General features: G+C 58.5%; 1 protein-coding gene across 5 annotated transcripts in view; it reads left to right on the top strand.

The window, feature by feature from the left end:
* RAD9A (RAD9 checkpoint clamp component A) overlaps positions 1–9,921 on the top strand; it is a 65,742-nt gene that overhangs the window by 48,409 nt on the left and 7,412 nt on the right. For 3 of the 5 annotated variants that reach the window (XM_060302864.1, XM_030833375.2, XM_060302863.1), the window contains 2 exons: positions 2,814–3,007; positions 8,136–8,275. The exons of 1 other annotated variant lie outside the window; for it this stretch is intronic. The gene's annotated coding sequence lies outside the window, so the exon portion shown is untranslated. The remainder of the gene's footprint in view (positions 1–2,813; positions 3,008–8,135; positions 8,276–9,921) is intronic. One more of the 5 variants, XM_060302865.1, reaches the window with a different exon arrangement.

The following is a 9,921-nucleotide window of genomic DNA, read 5'->3' as shown; positions in this document are numbered from 1 at the left end:
CAGACTTTGTTGTTGGGTTTGTTTTGGGGTTTTTTTTTCCGCTTTCTTTCATTTCCTAAACGAGGAGAAAATGAGCTGAGAAAGGGGAGCTGGCGGGGGGTTGGGGGCAGGGGATTTTCTGGGGCGTCAGGAGCAGCTCTGATGAAACCTGCCTTGGAAGGGCCCTTTGCAAAAGTGCTGGGGGGGGGGCCTCCTGCCCACCCCTCCCCCAGCCAGAATGCTGTGGAGTTTCAATGACATTCTTGGCCAGTGAGCCCGAAGATCTTCTGATGCCCAGGCCAAGGTCAAGGAGGCAGATGCCCAGGGGGTGACTGGCACTGAGGCTGGCCAGGAGGTCCCCTAGCAGCCACCCTTCCAGAGGGAGGGAGCCACAGAAGGAAGGGGAGCGGGAGGGGGAGAAGGGAGCCTCTCAAGTCCTTCTCCCCTGGTGTGCAGCCTGCTCCTTGTGGAGAGTGTCTGCACAGACAATGTGGTTTGGATTTGGCTGAGCCCCTCAGCACCTTATAAAGCACCTTGCTGAGTCAGGGAGAAAGCGGCCCCAACACGGGAGAGGAGGAGGGGCCAGGGGAGAAAGGGGAAAGAGGGAGAGGGGAGCCGAAGGAAGGGGGGGCTGAGGGAAGAGGAGGGAGAAAAGAAGGGACGGGGCAGGAGACACAAAGAGGAGCAGACTGCAGTGGAAGGGGAGGAAAGCTTCCCATGCCCTCACCCCCGCCAGCAAATGTTCACGTCGGGAATCGAGAGAGAGAGCCTCGGTCTGCAGGAACCGAGGGCTGCAGCTCTGAAGTGGGGACCCAGGCCAGCTGGGTGCAGGGACAACTGGCTTTCCACACCGCCCCGGGCTTGATGCCGTGACCCTACAAGCTGGGGAAGTCGTGTTCTCCCTCTGCCTCTTGTCTGGACTTGCATCCCTGCCCTCTCCCCTCACCTGGCGGGGACGGGGTGGGGGGTGGGGGGCAAGCCTCTCCCCTCCCCCATCTTCCCCACTGCCAAAGGGAAAATCAACTCCGTCTCCAAGCTGCCAGTGCCCCTCTGCCCCTCTGTCTGGGCAAAGGCAGCAGGCTAGGAGCTGCCAGTTGGTTTGGGGTAGGGGCTAGAAAAAAGACTGTGCCTTTATTCTGCCAAATCCCAAAGTGGGCTGGGCTGAGGGAGTTGCGGGGAGAAGGGAGAAGCAGAGCAGCGAGAGCCCCTCCAGGCTTTCTGTGGGGTGGTGGGCACAGGTGGCTGCCCTCTGATTTCCAGCTGGGGAACTTGGGGAAGTTCCTGCACCCCTGTGGCTCTCAGAAAGGGATGTTTGTTTGGGGCCCTGCCAGCTCTCACGATCTGGGATTGCTGCTGGGGGCAGGGCAGAGGTTAGAGGAGACACTGGCCCCCTGAGCTCCAGATCCATCTGTCCCACGAAGCGTTGCACAGGTATTTCCTGAGCCCCTGCTGGGTGCCAGGTCCCGTAAAGGACAGAGAGACAAGGAAAACCCACCCCTGCCTTCAAGAATTTCACAGTCTTGTGACAAGGGACACTACTAAACTGAGATCAGAGGATGATGAGGGAAGGAGAGCTCTGGGCGGAGGTGGAGCTTCTGGATGGAAATGTGGCTGGATGGCAGGAGGGGCAGCGGCAGCCAACCACAGGCCGAAGGGCGTAGGTCACGGGGCTGCCTGCCGTGGGCAGAGGGCAGAGGGCAGGGCTGGGAGTCAGGATGCCAGGCTTCCAATTGGGCGGCGGGCCTTGGGACAAGCCCACCACCTCTTGGCGGAATGCGCTGTGACCACCTCTGCCTCCCCTCCCATGGGATGGTGGGAGTATCAGTGAGCTGATAAGGATGCTGTTTTGATGCCCTCTCTGGCCTTCCAGACTTCAATCCTTACCATCCGCAGGGGGTGGCAGGTCAGGCCTCAAAGGGTGTGTCTGGGTAGGGGGCAGGGCTGGCACCCAGAGACGACTGAGCTGCCCTCCAAGGGGCTGGGGGTGAGTCAGTGTTGGCTCAGGGACAGGCTAGGATTCCACCCCTCCCTCCTGCCTCCCCTCCTCCCCCCATAACTGGCATCCCCAGGGAAGGCTCTCTATATGCCCAAAAGGCCCCATGTCCCATGCAGATGCAGAACTGGCATTGAAGGGGCCCTGACCCCTGGGGTGTCCGGGGAAGCCTCTGATCCAGTCCCCTCCTGGTGGGTGAGCAGCAGTGTGGTATTGGAGAAGCCCACAGAGATGAGTAAGGACATTCACTCATTCATTCATTTGTTCACCAAACATTCCTTGAGTTCCTACTCTGTGCCAGGTGCCAGGGACACAGAGAGGAGGCCTAAGAGGCCCTGGGGTCAAGAGGCAGAGGCTGGCCTGTGCCGCAGGCAGGAGAGGCAGCGGCCGGCCCCAGAGACTCCGCCAGCCTGCTGCAACGCCTGGCTTTCCTTGGCGACACACTGCTCCTTTGCGCCTCAGGCTTAACTCATGACAGGCGTTGAAACGTACTGAGCTCTCACCACGAGTCAGGTTCTGGGCTAAGGCTTTCTGTGAATGATTTCATTCCATTCTTACAATAACCCTAGAAAATAAGACCTGCAGTTTCCCCATGTTACACACGAGGGCACTGAGGCTTGGTAACGTGAAGTCGCTTGTCTAAGGTCACACCAGGAGGTAGAACCAGGGCTGGAACTGAGGACCGTTTGCCTTGAGCACCTTGCCCCCTTAACTGCCCCCACGGCGCAGGTGCAGGGACTCTTGAAAGGAGAAGAGGCTGGATGCGGAGACGGCAGCGCGTGCAGAGCACCCCCTGGCTATGAGGCATCTAACCTGGGGCACTCCTGGTCTCTCTCCTCAGGACACGAGCACGTTCTCTGGGACAGAGAGTCCCCATGTGCCTGGAGCAGGAGACCTGGGCTCTCCTGCCCGCGACCCGCCACACGCGACTAACTGGGCCAACCATGCCACGTGGCCCTCCTGGGTCGGTGAGAGGTGCCAGCCTGGGAGCCTTCAGTCCCCTCAGCTGGAATTGTGGATTCCGCGAGCAGAGCAGTGAGTCTGAATCATGGAATGAGCACTGAGCTGGAAGGCAGACGGCTGCCTGCACACAGAGTCAGGACAAGGCTGTACCTCCTGAGGGCCCGACCGACCGTGTGGCCTGCAAAGCGAGCCGCCGCGGACGTGCACCCCGGGAGGGGCGCCCCTCTGCCACTACGCACGCGTGCTCCAGCGTGACTGTGCAGGCACAGGGGCCACCGAGGGCAGCAGGGGGAGGAAAGGCGGCAGGGAGTGCACTTTCCCCTTTCTTCCAGGGTCAGGAGCCCAGAGGGCCTTGCCTCACCCTGAGCTGGCTGTGATGTCAGCGGAAACCCCAGGGCCAAAGGCCTCCTCCTACCTTAGCAATAGTCCTGCATCCCCCACCTACACCTGGCCCAGCTCAGGCCTCCCGAGAAAAACGGCGCCCACAGCCCGTGCCTCCCAGCCGAGGAGAGGAACCAGGTCCTGCCGCCTGCCTCTCCCCTGCCCTACCTGGGCTGGCTCCCCGTCTGCAAGGATGTCAGGGTGATGGCTGTGTGAGGAAGACAGGGGCAGGAGGGGTACCCTCAGGGGCTCCACCACCACCCCAGTCCGCCAGCAGCTCCCCCGCCATTCTCCGGGATGTTCCATTGCCCTGGACACCCCATGCCTCGGGCTCTGGGACTCCGGCACCCCGGCAGAGGAGCGGGGTTACCTCTCTCTTACCCTGCAGGAGGATCCTTATCCTGCCCTGCTGAGTCACTGCCGCTCCTCCGCTCTGCCCCCTCCTTCCCGCCAGCGTTCCTCCTTCAGCCTTCTCAGGCTTTCTCCAGACTGTCTGGGTTCCACAGGGGCCCCGGGGGCGGGGGGTGGGTGTCAGAGGACAGACTGCACTTGGCCCCTCTGGGGGGCTGTCCCAGCACCGCTGGGAGCTTGGCAGCACATGAGGGTGCCGCTCCGCCTTCACCAGCTGTGTGACCTTGGGAGAGCCACTTGACCCCTCTACACCTCAGTTTTCTCTTGCATAAGACAGGGGAGATGATAATGATGCCTTCCTCAGTTAACACAAGTCAAATCTCTGGCACTTAACACGCGACAAGGTTAAATATTATCATTATCTGCCCTCCAGGCCCTATCCTCCCTTCTCTGCTAAGGATGTGCCCCGACCCCTGCAAGCCTCCATGTCTACAAGTCTGTCTGTCTGTACCTACTCTGTTCTTTCCACTCTGCCTTCTTCCTGAGGCCTGTCCCCAGCACCCCCATGCTGACTCCCCGCACTGGGCACAGACACAGAACTCTAGAGAGTTCTGGAGTTGGGCCGCCGCTCAGCTTTCCTCCAACGATAAACGATCCTGAGCGTCTGCCTCGGCATCCCAGACAGCTTCCTCATAGGGGGTCAGTGTCTTGGAGGAGGGCCGGCCGGAGCGGGGAGGATGGACACAGGGCACAGTGAGCTCTGAAGCGACCTGGGGAGACAGCTCACCCTGGCTGTGCCGGGCGCCGGCCCCCATCTGTCTGTGAGGAGCTCGCCGGGCCCCAAAGCCTCCTTTCCGAGGTCCACCTCGTGATCCTCGGCAGAGCGCCCTGAGCACGAGTCGGTTTCAGCCGCTGACGGCTGCAAAATGAAAATTTCATTGTTAAATGAAACAGGGACTCAAGAGCTCGGACAGGTGTGAGAACGGCTGTAGTGCCGAGAAGGGAGAGGTCAGAGGTCAGGGGGATGTCAAGGGAGACTTTGAGGGTGGCTGGGGAGAAACCGAGCAGCCAGAGTTGGGGAACCACACCTGGCCTCGAACCGGTTCCTGGGCCGGGAGGAACTGGCACTCGGGCCTGTAGGACTCAGTCACCCCCCCTCAAGGCTTTCTGAAGCATCTCCTGTATGTGCCCGCGGAACAGCATGGTCCTACGGAGACCACACCCTGCCCGCCAGGGGCTGGGGGTCTGCGGGGACAGAGGGAAGATGGTTCCAGAGCCACCCTGCTCTTAGTTAGGGGCCTCATCCCCGCCCTGCCCCCAGTTCTCTGAAGTCTCTCCTTTCCCCCCACCCCCCACCCCGGCACTGTAGGAAGCCCACCTTGGCCAGAGAGGATGCCTTCTGGGCGCCTAGCCCTGTGTTGGACACAGAGCTGGGACCCTCGGGTGCCTGCTTGCCCTCCCCAGGGCAGACCAGCCTGGTCTCTGTGCTGGAAGCTGGGACTGGACACGGTGTCTGTCTCCCTCTGCTGGTCCCTTAGGGGACAGCCAGGACAGAGCGCTTTCCCCAGAGCGGGTGGTCCCATGGCTCCCGAAACAGCGGATGGCGAGGGATGGGGGCACTGAGGAAAGGGTCTGGGGACTCAGGCTGGGCTCCAGGCTGTAGGAACACCAACACTGCCGCCCAGGTTCCCTCGGTTCAAAGCCGGCCTCCAACAGAGGCCCCGAGGGGTGGTCTCAGGGAGGCCAGGTCGCCTCCCTGATGCTTTCCCTGCGGGCCCGCAGGCCACAAACAGCTTCCTTCCCTTCTAACCCATGAATGGAGCTGTCAACCACAGATTTATCTAAACCTTTTGTGAAGCTATTTATACTTCCAGCCAAGACCGCATCTCGGGGTAATGAGTTCCATCGGAGTCCTCCCCTGCTGGGTGAAGCACGCTGCCTTTCGTTTGTCCTAAACTTACCTCACTTGTGCTCCAAGGGGGCCCTGTAACTCCAGCATGCCAGGTTTTGGTGAACAAGCCTGAGCTTCCCCTTCCCATCTGCAGGTTTAAAAATTCCATCCCATCTCCCTCCACCTTCAGCCCTGCAGTCTGAAGGGACCTGGTCTCTGACCTGTGCCTGGAGCCTAGCAGTGCGGGCACAGCCATTACCTCATGGCAGCCTCCAGTTAGCTGGTGCGGCAGAGGGCACACCGGGGGCCCAGAATCAAGGGGCGGCATGCAGCCCTGCCTACACCCACGCCTCTTCTTGGGGCTGACTTTTACCCCAACCCTAATTCTCTGAGTATTTTCCAGTTCCTGGCCTCCAGAACTTTCCTCTGTAATGTTTCTGTGGGGGGATTTCCCTCTCACTTCCTAGAATGGATTCACCCTGGCTTCGTCCGTGCTGGTGATGTATTTTGTCCCTGGTCCTGACCCCAGAATACCATGAGGGGGTCACTCCAGAGATGGGGGTGCTAGGACACAGCAATCCCAGTAACAGCAACACTGACCGTGTGAACTAAGGGCTTTATTTTTTTTAATAATTTTTTTTTTTTTTTGGCTGTGTTGGGTCTTCGTTGCTGCACGTAGGCTTTCTCTAGTTGCGGCGAGCAGGGGCTACTCCTGGTTGCGATGTGCGGGCTTCTCCTTGGGGTGGCTTCTCTGGTTGCGGAGCACGGGCTCTAGGCGTGCGGGCTCTAGAGTGCAGCCTCAGTAGCTGTGGCGCACGGGCCTAGTTGCTCCGCGGCACATGGGATCTTCCCAGACCAGGGCTCGAACCCGTGTCCCCTGCACTGGCAGGTGGATTCTTAACCACTTCACCATCAGGGAAGTCCCTGGCTTCAAGTCTTGTAACCTCTCTGAACCCTATACTCTTGGGGCATCTGACCTGTTTATTAAACCACTGCTATGTGCCAGGCTTGTTCTGGTTGCTGGGAGAAATGCCAGTGAACAAGAAAGGCCCGGGCAGGGCTTGCCTCTGGGGGCTCGAGGCACCTGGTGTGCCACAAAGGCATGATAGATGGGCAAGTAGAGCCCCACCAGCTCAGTGCCCCCGCCAGCTCAGTGCCCCCAGCAGCTCAGTGCCCCCAGCAGCTCAGAGCTCCCTTACCCACTCGGCAACCCCAGAGTCACCAGGCAAATCCCGTCTCCCGTGTGCGCAGCCCAGCAGGCTCTGCCAGAGGCTTTGGCACAGTCAGGCCCTCTGGTTTGTCTCTCTCCAGTCGAGTGGAAGCCCACGAGGGCAGGGAGTTTCGTCGTGTGCTTTCTTTCCTACACTCAGGAAAGCGTGTCTAACACGTGTTAAATGAACGAATTACTGAGCTCTGAGGATTCTGCGATTTCAAACGTAACTAGTTGAGTGAGAAGCGGTGGTTGAACGGAAGATATTTCCAGACAGAAAATTAGTTTAAAAGTTTGAAATGGTAACCACCTTCATCCGTTCCATATCCACCCCTGATATTCACACACACACACACACACAATCACATACTTGTGTACTTGAAGGAGACCACCTCTACTGTGGGGTATGGCGAAGACTGTAAGAATGTGGGGTTTGAAAGGATCTTGAGAGAGCATCTCATCCAACCCCCTCATTTTATCAAGGAGGAAACAGGCTCAGAGAAGGGCCTCGACTTGCTTGAGGCTGTCTGTAGCAGGGCTAGAGTCGCAAGGTCCTCGTCCGCCGTTGTGTGTTCTCCCTTCTGGACCTGAAGGGCCTTTTCGGCTACGCCAACTGCAAGCCTGGAGAGGCTGCTTGGCCTCCGATGGGAAAGCTCCCTTCCAGCCCCACAGCCTGGGGGAAGCAGGCCTGCCAATTCCAGCTCCTCTCCAGAGCTGCGGCTAGGTGAGGGGCTCAGGGAAGCCGAAGGGCCCCCTCGGGATCACAGCACGTCAAGGTGGGAAGGGACCTCAGTGAGTATCTCGTGCCACCAACCACACTGTACAGCCGCAGAGACAGGAGGGACTCGCCCAAAGTCACACAGCAAGTCATCGTTGAAGCACAGACCAGAGACCCAGGACTCCCGAGTCCTGGCTCTGGGCTCTTTTCTTGTGTCTGAACCCTTCAGAAGGGTCAGGTGCTTCCCAACTTTTGGCAGGTGTGTGCGTGCAGTGGAAGAAAGACTCATCAAAAGTCCTGAAGCGTTGGGAATTCCCTGGTGGTGCAGTGGATTAGACTCCGTGCTCCCAACGCAGGGGGCCTGGGTTCGATCCCTGGTCAGGGAACTAGATCCCACATGCACGCCGCAACTAAGAGTTCACATGCCTCAACTAAGGAGCCCGCCCGCAGCAACTAAGACCTGGTGCAACCAAATAAATAAATATTAAAAAAAAAAGAGAAAGTCCTAAAGCGTTTACATCTCCCTCTCCCTTCCCCCGGGGCCTTGCTCCAACGACCTCGATGCCACAGGACCCTACTGGTCCCATAGGTGTCAGGGGCAGAGACACGGGTGTGCGATTAGTCACACCTTCCCCTCCCTGCCTTCCAGGGAGCTTTGGCATCTATCTTCTGTTCCAGCTGGGCTGCTCCGGCAATGGCTGTGGGGAAGAGATGGAGAAGCCATGAAGGCTCTGCTGATTTTCACTGGAATGAAAAGAGAGAGGACGAGATCCAGAGAGAAGGAGGAAAGTAAGGAAGAGAATAACGAATGCTAGGTTCCTTGGGGGGCAGGGGTTTGCACAGAATGTGGGGGGACAGCTATTGTTCATGGAAGGGTTGGACTGTGGGCAGAGGCTGGAAGTTTTCTTCCTTTCATCACAGCACCATGCTACGTGCTACGAGGGAACCAGAGGCAACTCGGCTACACTTGGGTCACACACCTATTCACTGAACGCATACTTACTGATCACCTGCTGAGGGCCAGGCCCTGTGGGAGGTAGAGGGATACAGTAACAAACAAAACAGACTAGGTCCCTGCCCTCATGGAGCTGACATAACTAGGGGCATTAAAGAAGTAGACACTATGAAATAATGTTGAGTTGGGAGAAGTGCTGTGGATAACCCAGAGCAAGGGCTTAGCTAGACAATGCAGGGTGGGGGGTGGCGGGTGGAGGGGGAAGAGGAGAAGGCCTATCTGAGGATGGGCAACTGAAGCTGAGCCCTAGGAAGAGAAGGCGCCAGCCTATGAGAAGAGGAAAGAGCGTTCCAAGTAGTGGGGACAGCTTTACAGAGATCCCAAGGTGGAAAAGGATGTGGTTCGTTCAGGGAACTGATGGGGCCAGTTCTGATGCACAGGAAGGCCACAGACAGGTGGAGAGATGGGTGGGGCCCGCTCCTTCCTGCAGGTTTGGGGTAAGGGGTTTAGAATTTTTTGGGGGGGCGCGGCCAGGACTCACGGCTTGCTGGATCTTAGTTCCCCCACCAGGGATTGAACCCATGCCCTCAGCAGTGAAAGTGCGGTGTCCTAACCACTGACTGCCACGGAATCCCCAAGGGGTTTAGATTTGACGGCAAGTATAGTAGTTGGGAACCACTGCAGGGTCTACACCAGGGAGGGGCGTGACACAGTTTACATTTTAGGAAGGTCACATTGATGCTGCTTGGAGAGTGGACTGGAGGAGACAGGGAACCACCCAGGGAGCTCCCACAGTCATTCGGGTGAGAGATGATGGTGGCCTGAGCCAGGACGATGGCAGTGGACATGGGAGAAAAGGACGAAGTTGCCATCTGTTTGAGAGGCAGAGCAGTCAGGGCTCGCTGGAGGCTTGCAGTATGTAGGGTGCGGGAGAGCATGGGGTCAAGGATGACTCCAGGTTTACTGACCTAAAGCCTGGGTAGAGGGAGTACCATTTACACAGACCCTGCTAAAAGGCAAGAATAACCTCTCCCAGTGCTCCAGGGAAACTTGGTGAGGGAGTGGAGGTGGGGGCAAGGAGAGGAAGAAACAAAGTGGGGTCCAGGACTGCAGGCCAGGAGCAGGAGGGCAAGGGGCCCACAGACAAACATGGCCTCCTCACTGGGGACAGTACCAGAGGGGCAAGTCCAGATGGGCCCTAAAGGAACGCAGTGGTGCCCAGGGCCCTTCAAAGCACACTGGGTGCTGCAGGGAACTAGAGGTCAGGGAGCCCCTCCAGGACTTCCCTTCCAGTTCACGCAGCGGAGGACCGAGGCCCAGGGCTAGGGGAAGACCTGCCCGCCGATGAAGCCCCTCCTTCGGCACAGTCCCTTGGTCGTTTTTCAAAGGGCCACATACGCATGCGTCTAACCTCAGAAAACGTTTCCAGCCCTTCCCGTTAGTGACCCTCCTCATTTGGCAGCGCTCACCCCTCCTCTCA

This window comes from Globicephala melas, chromosome 8, assembly GCF_963455315.2.
Source record: "Globicephala melas chromosome 8, mGloMel1.2, whole genome shotgun sequence".
NCBI classification, from domain to species: domain Eukaryota; kingdom Metazoa; phylum Chordata; class Mammalia; order Artiodactyla; family Delphinidae; genus Globicephala; species Globicephala melas.
This window is presented reverse-complemented; position numbering and strand designations above follow the sequence as displayed.